The 9498-nt window shown below is 39.8% G+C and overlaps 1 protein-coding gene across 1 annotated transcript in view; it reads left to right on the top strand.

Moving 5' to 3' along the window:
- The first annotated feature begins 345 nt into the window (after nucleotides 1-345).
- The window catches only part of LOC129722270 (probable serine/threonine-protein kinase DDB_G0282963), a 125918-nt gene continuing 116765 nt past the window's right edge, over nucleotides 346-9498 (top strand). The window contains exons 1-2 of the mRNA XM_055675593.1: nucleotides 346-830; nucleotides 914-2109. The gene's annotated coding sequence lies outside the window, so the exon portion shown is untranslated. The remainder of the gene's footprint in view (nucleotides 831-913; nucleotides 2110-9498) is intronic.

Genomic DNA, 9498 nt, shown 5'->3' with positions numbered 1-9498 from the left:
TGTTGAGTGTAGGGTTCATTTTTATGTTTTGTTTCCCTCTCGCTTTGGCCAACGGTTCTGTTGCAACTCGTTGGTTGAGTCTTACATTATTGGGGCAGGCCCTCGTCATCATCAACGGCTCTGCTCCCACCATACACCCAACACCCACCCACCACCATCACCTATCGCAATCACAGCCGAAGTGTGCAGCACGTCTTCTTCAATCCGCCGCGTCGCGCGCCAACAACCACCGACTTGACTGACTTACTGGCTGGTTTGCTGGCTGGTTGGCGGGTTAGCTGGCTTACTGCTGACTGACTGCTGAGAGTTTGGGAGGTAAACGTTTGCCACATGACGATGGTATGTTTCAGTTTAGTTTTTGTTTCGGTTCGCGCATCATGTGGAAAAGGTCCCGCGGTCCGCACCCCACAACAGTGTAATCCCGCGTAGTCTGAGACGGCGTGGCTGGTGGTCCGGAGTTCTGAAACCGAGAGTGCCGAGAACTGCCGTGTCTGTGTCTGTGTCTGTGGACGAAGCGGATCTTCCTGCGGGGAACAAACCGGGAGGATACCAAGGTGCGAGGACATTCGGAGCGAAGGCGAAGTTTGGCACAACGACGGTCAGGATTTTCTCTCCTGCTCCGTGCTGCGTGCAGACAGTGCGACCGTTCTGGTCTGTGCCAGTTGGACGATCGGTGCGAATAGAACGAGGCCAGCTGCGGTGACGAAAGGATGGATTATCCACAGGCTCAGGCACCACCGAGGACAGGATTCTAGTGATCAAAGCCGGAATGATATTGGCTGCCAGTCATCGTTCGTTCGACAGCAGATGTACTACAATTGTGAACTATTGTGAGTTGTTTTATAGTGGCAATTGCGCGTTTGCATGAGCTCGGGTTTCACTAGGCGGCCTACAGTTTTTTTTTTGTTCTCAGTTTTGTTCTCTGTAAGAATTCTAGAACACTCACTCACACAGGAATTACGGTGGCAATTACAAAATACCTCAGCTGGAAGAACACGAAGACACCCAAGGATTACAGTGATTAAAACCAACAAATCAAAACCTAAAACTGTGATAAAGTGAAATTGAAGAAAATTTACCTAAGCCGAAGCAGTGGAAAACCATTCCCGGAAAAATATTTTCTCATAGTCAAGGCACATACACACACCATACAGGCATAAATAAAATAAAAAGAGTCAGAAACAAGTGAAAACCTCATAGTACAAAAATCAGATGAATTTATTTAAATAGTCGTAGTGAAAATTTTGGAATTTTTAATTCAGGCGTAACAGTTTATTGGAAGGAAGTAAAAAATCGCAGTGCTACACACCAATAGTGGAAAACTCGTTGTTACAAAGTACTGAAAAAAAGGAAGAATACCCGACGCTCGACGAGGAAACCAACAAAAGAAAAAAAGAAACGAAAAAACAAGTGCACCAGAGCGAGAGGAAACGATTGCTTGGTACCCCCGAAAGCGCGAGGCAGTGAAGGAAAAAAAAGCAGTGACACAATTTTGATTACACTCACTCTCAAGACAAACCATCCGATCCGGGGCGAGTTTCTAATTTCTCAATCAGTTAATGAAGTAAGATTTCGAAAATAAAAAAAAACGCGCCAACAGCAACGAAAAAAGAAGGCGCAGTGGAGGAGAAAAACAACCAAAGAAATACAAAAAAATCCAGTGAATTTATGCGCTGTGTTGGTGGTTTCGAGCGAGCTCTCGACGGGCCGGTGTCGAGTTCGGTGGGATTTGCAACACTCCGAGTTTTTCGTAATTTCTGACCTATTGAAGGTGTGTGCGGAATAGACTGGAGTGGAAAAAATAGCTACCGCCGCGTGCGCCACCCCAGCAAGAGCAGTGTACCGTGTACCTTACTGTGCCGTGGCGTGCCGTGCCGTGCTGTACCCAGGGGGGAAACCTAGGAAAAGCGGACCGCTGCACTAGAAACCCTGTGCACCTCCCTCCATACCTACCTCCACACCTGGCCAACCACGTGGTGGTGTTACTTTTCTTCGCTAGGCGCCTGACAGTGACGGCGACGGCGACGACGACGACAACAAGGGCGATCTTGACTGAGTGAGACGGCATCAGATCCTTTGACGGCAGCGAAAAATCGTGTTTTCTATAAGGTGTGTTGAATTCTTGCTCAATTTTTCCATAATTATTATCCGATTCAAGTGATTATATTGATATATCGACATCATTAGTCGGATTGGAAATTTTTGAAACTGACCTCTTAGACCTTGGGAAGTTCCGAACCGATGACGTACATCCGAGCAGGATATCGATTATCCGTGACAGGACCAACGCCATTCTTCGTCTCTGTCTCATCGAACCAAAAGCTCTCTAGTATCATCCCGTTTTCGCACACTTTAATCTGTCCAGACGGGACCAACCGACGCGCGGACGGGGGCGGTCTGTTTTGGTCTGGCTATGGATTCTGTCTGCTTGGAACAGACCGAGACCCGGAATGGAACCCGCCAGTCTTGCCTGCCGTTCTCGTTCCTTTCAACTACCACCAGGCGGAAAACAGACGTCAATGGTGTGGCTCTGTAAGGTTTGATTTTCACGCCCGGTTTCGTCGTTTTTTTTTTCTTTGCTAGTCTCTCTCACCTTCCTCGTCGTGTGGGTCTTAGCTCGGCTGGGAACCACCCGAGAGGGGTCGCCTAGAGACCGTTGTGTAATTGTGCGAGTTTAGGGCTTTGAAGTGGAGCCGCATCAAAATCGGTCAACCGTGAGAACGCTGCAAACGGGGACCGAAGAGGTACGGTTGTGCGTTCGGTATGAGATGGCAATGGGAAAACCAGGGTATGATATACTGACACGACGATGACGACGTCGACGTCGACGGGAACTTTTTTTTTGCTTCGTGGAAAAGATTCGGTGAACGGTAACCGGTTCTCGGGGGTAACCGGAACACGTGGAGGTCTTTGGTAGTGCGGCTGCAGCAAGCAATACGCCGACAGGAGAGGCAAAAATCAATGAACGAACTAAAAAATTTTCGGTGGGTTCATTGGTGGTGCGTACTTTCGGGTGGTGTGGTAAACGCGAGTGCGCTTTTTTTTCAATTGCTTCTGCGGGAAACAAGGACACCGGTTTCTAATTATAGTTTTTGGGTTCAATTGCGAGTTATTTGCTGTGCGTATTCAACCGTGCCTGCGCTAGTGGTAGAATCGATGAATCACGAAAGTTTGATTGAAAATGGATGCCATTTTGGGGTGGGGATTATTGAGAGATGAATTTCTTCAGGCTAGGGTTTTGCTAGCGCCTACTTGACAAATAGGGCACTAGATTTTTTAGTTAAAGATGGTGGAAATGCATACAGGAAATTGTTACAAGTTCAGATCTGAAATTTCTCAGCTCAAAACACATGGTTTTCACAGTGAAAAACGAATAAAACGATCTGATCATTAGGGCTAACTTCATATATTCTGCGAATTTTTTGAATACTATGAAATAAGTTATGTCCTCAGTAATAACCAAAAATTTCATTTCTCACCTTTTTATCATAAAAGCTCAACAGAATAATTCAAAAAATACACAAAAATTCCAACGAAGTGTCACTCAAATGACATTAACAGTTCAACAGATCATTCAGGAGAAATTATGAAAAAATCAGACAAAGCATTGCACAGTGGGGCGACTCCATACAAAGGCTGGCCAAGCAAAAAAAGTGTCGATAAATGCGACAAAAACTTGGTATTTACATAATTTTGGGGCGCTGAACACGAATTTGGCATCAATTTTTTTGTTTGGGGCCGTCCATAAAGCACGAAATCCAATTTTTAATATTTTTCTGACACTTTTTTCCTTTTTTATAGAATTATATGATCTTTGACCACAAGTAGTGCCACCGGGCGTCCTTCCCATTGAAAAAATACGTAATTTATGGACAACCCCTTGAACTAAACGAATTTTGTCGAAATATATATATATATATATATATATATATATATATATATATATATATATATATATATATATATATATATATATATATATATATATATATATATATATATATATATATATATATTTTTTTTTTTTTTTAAATAAACTAAAACAACATAAGTAATACAAACTAATTACAAATTGAAAAAATCATCATCAGCATTATCATCTTCCGCTGTGATCGCTTAAATCTCGTGTTGAAATGTTTCCAGAAAATTTGAAATTATACTTATTAGCAGGAAAAATGTGTTTCGCTGCAATTTTCATTTCTTCTAGTAATTTTCGATGTTTCATTGTTGCATATATATGTTAATCCGGTTTCTATGGTTGAAAGAGGACATTGAATTAAGTGGTGCCTGAATTTGAAAACCAAGACACAGGAATGACACAACGTTCTAAATGAATACGAAAAGATGCGGAGTGCGACGACTGTTCTTTGTTTTTTCTCGTAAAGCAAAATGTGTGCTTTACTTTTGTATGCCAACGAGAGCGAAGCGAAAGCAATCTTCAAACGGGCTATTGTTAGCCGGAGTTTGATGGTGTAAATTTGCTGCTAGTATTCAACACTTCAATCAGTTTAGCGAATTTCATGATCATAAATTGAGAAGGGCTGAATGTTTTTAATATTGTTTTAAATTTGCATGAAGCGATAAAGTTTGACATAATTAAAAGTTTCATAAAGATTTGTTTACTATTTTCTTATTTAACACTTATTTTATAGCTTTCAATTGATAAATTTTGTAATTTTTGTCCGAATTTTTATTTTATTCTTACGGATTGAGTTCGATATCATAAATTTTCATTAATGGGGTATAATGGTTATGATTAAAATTAATCCTGGATGAAATTTCAACCTCAAAAAAAAAATCTGAAAAAACTGCTATCGCTTTTTTCACTAAAGTGCAAATTTGCGCAGTTTTGCGCAGCAGCGAACAGTATGCATTTGAAAGCTTACGTTTTTACCTAAATTTTGAATGTAGTCACAACCGTGGCAAACTGCGGCAACTAAACTTTTAAGCTACTTTTCTACAAAAAAATCACGTTTTCACGGCCTATTATGACCAAATTTTACAATATCTAATGAAAAGGGTTTGTTTTGCACAATATTTACAACAACTTTTCCTTTGACGTCAAAAAATCCAAGCTATCATTGAAGCTACCGAGCGTTTCAAAGTAATGTACTTTTTTTCAAAAAAAAAAGACAAAAAACGTCAGTTCGACAAGCTTTGAAAAGTAATAAAAAATTCAGATTTCATGATATTGCGCCCAATTTTTGGATTTAGACACTTGAATATTATAGCAACAAGGGAAAAATATTATAAAACAGCTAACGATGAAATTTTTTTTTGGCTGATGGCCAGCGATTCCCCACTGTGCATTGTATAGCAACATCGCCAGGGTCGAGTCACACATTATAGAGAGTTTTGTTTCCAGGAAGAAAAAAAAACAAACATAATGTCACAGAACATTTTTCAATAAAAGCGTGATTTTTTAAATCAAAAATTTTACCAAAGCTGTTTTTTGACAGATCTTTTGTAGTCAGAGCAAAGCTTTGGAGCTTCATTCCGATTCGGAATTTGACCTTCTGTTTTTTATACACAGACTTCGAAGTCGCCTGTTTCTTTTTGTTAGATTTGGACCACTACGACCATTGTTTTGATCTTTTGTGGTAAAAGCCGACTGTTTAGTGTACAGGACAATCGCGGGGCTAGCGCTACGATCCCACTGACACTAATAGTCTCTCCCGCGCCGAGACTCGAACCTACGACGACTTGTTTGTCAGGCCAGCATCGTACCTTGATACCATCAGGGAGACCTTTTGTAGTATTCATGGTATTTCAACAGTGTCCTTCGTTTCCCATGAGTGTATTAAGCCTTTTTCTAAGAACTATAAATTTCTGTCTGCCGTCATTAATTATTTAAATGCAATTATTCAATGTGAGCTCTACCGACCAACCAAAGACCAAAGAACTCTACCGACTTTTACAGAATGACTGAGTTCATTTCGAATTAATTTTCCATTCGGTATGCCCCGTCTCAGAATAATCAGAATCTTAAAAATTCCTTAATTATTTCCAAACTACGGCTGCATCAAATAAATTGACCCGTATTTAATAATCAGATTAGGTTTTATTAAATGAAATGAACGGCAAAATGAAAAGAAAGCCATGATTGAATAATTAAATGAATCCTTCAAATGCAACACTTAGTAAATTTCACTGAAAATAATAATCATAAATTTAAAAACAAAAAAAAATCTGTGTTAAAGGTCCAATTTAACATTAAGAAAAAAAAACCTAAATAATCCACCTAGCGATCAGACTCAGCCTTTCTCATTCAAACCTATTATTTGTAAAAATAGATTAGCATGAATACTTAATTCCAAAAAAGTATATTCACTCTTTGGGTTCTAAAATATTGATGTTGTAATTGAAGTATAAAATATGAAATTTGACGTAATGTTAGTGCTTAGGAAATAGCGAAATTTAAAAAATGACTCACTACAAAACTTTTGAACAGTATATCAAATTTTTATGAAGTTTGTTATTTGTAAGTTTGAGAGATGACTCGTTTGTATGACAGTAGTTATGTTCAAATAAGTCGTGTAATACTTGAGATAATAGACTTTCGTTGTTTTACAATTTTTTTTGTTATGAGGCAGCTAGACCTTTCATTTGATACTAATTCTGTGGAAATCGGGTCAACCATCTCTGAGAAAAGTGAGTGAGCCCAAGTAGTCATCAGAATATGTTTCTTTTCATAGCTGGATTTCACATTTCTAAACATAACAGGAAAAGTAATAATCCGTTCGCAAAAAAAAATCATTAGCGTCTTATGGGGCAACAAGACTTTCCATTTGATACTGATTTCATGAAAATCGGTCCAGCCATCTCTGAGAAACATGAGTGAGATTAAACAGTCTCCAGAACACGTTTCTTTCTGTAACTTCTGAACCATATGTTCAATCTTCATAAAATTCAATAGTTAAGGGTTTTTAGGTAGCCCGTTCATTTGAAACCAATTTTGTTCAAATCGGTTGTGTAGTTTCTGAGATATTGATGTTTCGTGATTTTTACATTTTGATACATAACCTCTAAACTAGAAATCAGATTACAATAAAATTCAATAGGGTCATATAGGGCAACTAGACCTTTCATTTGCTATTGATTTCATTGAAATCGATTCAGCCATCTCTGAGAAAATCGAGTGAGATTGGAAGAGCGTTACACACACACATGCAGAAAATGCTCAGCTCGTCGAACTGAGTCGAGTGGTATACGACATCCGGCCCAACCTAAGCGGCAAATAGACCCTTCATTTGACACCAAGATAGAAAGAATCGGTCAGACCATCTCTGAGAAAAGTGAGTGCGAAAGAAAGGTGCACATACACACGTACACACCCACACACAAGCATATACACCTATACATGCATATATGCAGAATATGCTCGATTCGTCGAACTGAGTTGAGTATCATATGACATTCGGCCATTTCAATCATTTTTCTACTTTTTAATTAGCCAGTGATTGTTAGGAGAAAGTCAATATGTTTACTTTCATTATGTGATTTCACATTTTTATGAACAACGGACACAGTTACTATCCGATTGCAATGAAATTCAATAGCAACCTATGGGGCAACCAGACCTTTCATTTGACACTAATTTTGTGAAAATCGGTTCAGCCATCACTGAGAAAAATGAGTGAGTTTAAACAACCTTAGGATAACTTTTCTTTACATAACTTTTGAACCATATGTTCAATCATAACGAAATTCAAAAGTTAAGAGTTCTGGGGATAGCCCAATCATTTGAAACCAATTTTATTGAAATCGGTTGTGTGGTTTCTGAGATATTGATGTTTCGTGATTTTTACATTTTGATACATAACCTCTAAACTAAAAATCCGATTACAATGAAATTCAAGAGTAACTTACGGCGCAACTAGAGCTTTCATTTGCAATTAATTTTATGAAAATCGGTCCAGCCATCTCTGAGAAAAGTGAGTGAGAAAAAAAGTTGCACATACACACACACACATACACACATACATACATACATACAGAAAATGCTCAGTTCGTCGAAAAAAGTCGAGTGGTATATGACATTCGGCCATTGGGACCACTTTTATACCTTCGGTTTTTCGAGTGATTGCTATACCTTTCTAGGAGAAAGGCAAAACGGTGTTTATTTCCATTGCATCTTTTACGATGAAAACAGCAGCACTGTATGTCCACTCATCCGTGCATACAAACTTTCATGCAAGTCTTCCACTTGACGTTCCTTTTATTTGTTATTTCTAATGTATGGTTTGCCGTTTTGGAGCTATTAAAAAGATCACACTAAGGTCGCTTTTTACGCGGGGGATGCGTTCCAAATTTGTATGGGCCCGCGTAAAAAACGACTTATTTGAGTTGCAAATATAACGAAGAAAACTGTGTCCTAAAACGTTTAAACCTCGTTTGAATATGATAGTGGCCAATCTAGAGAACAAAATGCAATATTTTAAATTTTGAGTATTCACACCAAAAATTGTGATTTTTTGTGAAAACGTGGCTAAAACGGAAAACGTGATTGAAATGAGGTCGATATCTTGTACCGTTTTTGAGTAATGGAGGAAAGCAACTTGCGTAAGCAACCTCCGCTTCGAGTTTGCCCAGAAGTTCTCGATGGGAGACGCTAAGCGGGTTCGACCGACTTAAGTACCACAACGATATTGACCCGCTGCATCTCCTCCAACTTTCGCTTCGAGCTGTGGTCGACGCCAGATCCGGACAGAAGACCACATTATGGGCGAATATGATAAACGACGCAACATTCGGCAGGCTCTTCGTACTAGAAATTTTCCCGTTCACGGCCATTCTAGAACGAAAGAAGAGCGACTTTTACATTCCCGTCTCGCTGATTATCAGCCATGGTAGCTCCATCTCGAGAAACTTGGTGTGTGAAATGAAATTCATCTCGGTGCCAACTTCTCTGTGGAGGAAGTAAAATACGAAGTGCCCTGCCAGTCCTTTTCATCCAGGATGGGATAGGTCTCGTCATCCATCACCACAGCCACGTCGCAATTTGCCCGGAAAACCGACTTGACCATCTCACTCAGCCGCTGCCGCGCGTCATTGCTTCCTGACATCTTTGTCTGTGTTCACCAGATACTTTTTCATTGTTTGGCCGGTTGCACTTTTCCCTAGGTCTTCCTTTTCAGCATCATTTGGAGCTTCTTGTCGCTTAGGGTCATCGTTCGTCCGGAACCGGACTTTCTTTTGATGCTCTGATTGTTGTCCAATAGAGCCAAGATATTGTAGAACGGGCGTTCTCGGCATCCACCCACAAAGTGTCGCATGATGTCCGTTTTCGACGCGACGCCATCGCGTTCAGAGTTCGACTGCTAGAGCTGTCAAATATTTTCTGCTAACTCATGGGTTACTACGATTGATGCAGCATGGTTAGTTTCGCCAGTGCGTGTGATGGTGAACCCTTGAAAAATCGGCAATTTTCTTTTCTTCAATTTTCTTCAATGCAAACGTTAGCTTGAGCTTCACAACCGCACATTTCGTCATTGCTCC

The sequence above is a fragment of the Wyeomyia smithii genome, chromosome 2, assembly GCF_029784165.1.
Source record: "Wyeomyia smithii strain HCP4-BCI-WySm-NY-G18 chromosome 2, ASM2978416v1, whole genome shotgun sequence".
Classification (NCBI taxonomy): domain Eukaryota; kingdom Metazoa; phylum Arthropoda; class Insecta; order Diptera; family Culicidae; genus Wyeomyia; species Wyeomyia smithii.
Note: the sequence above shows the minus strand (reverse complement) of the source record. Positions and strands in the feature narration are given on the sequence as shown.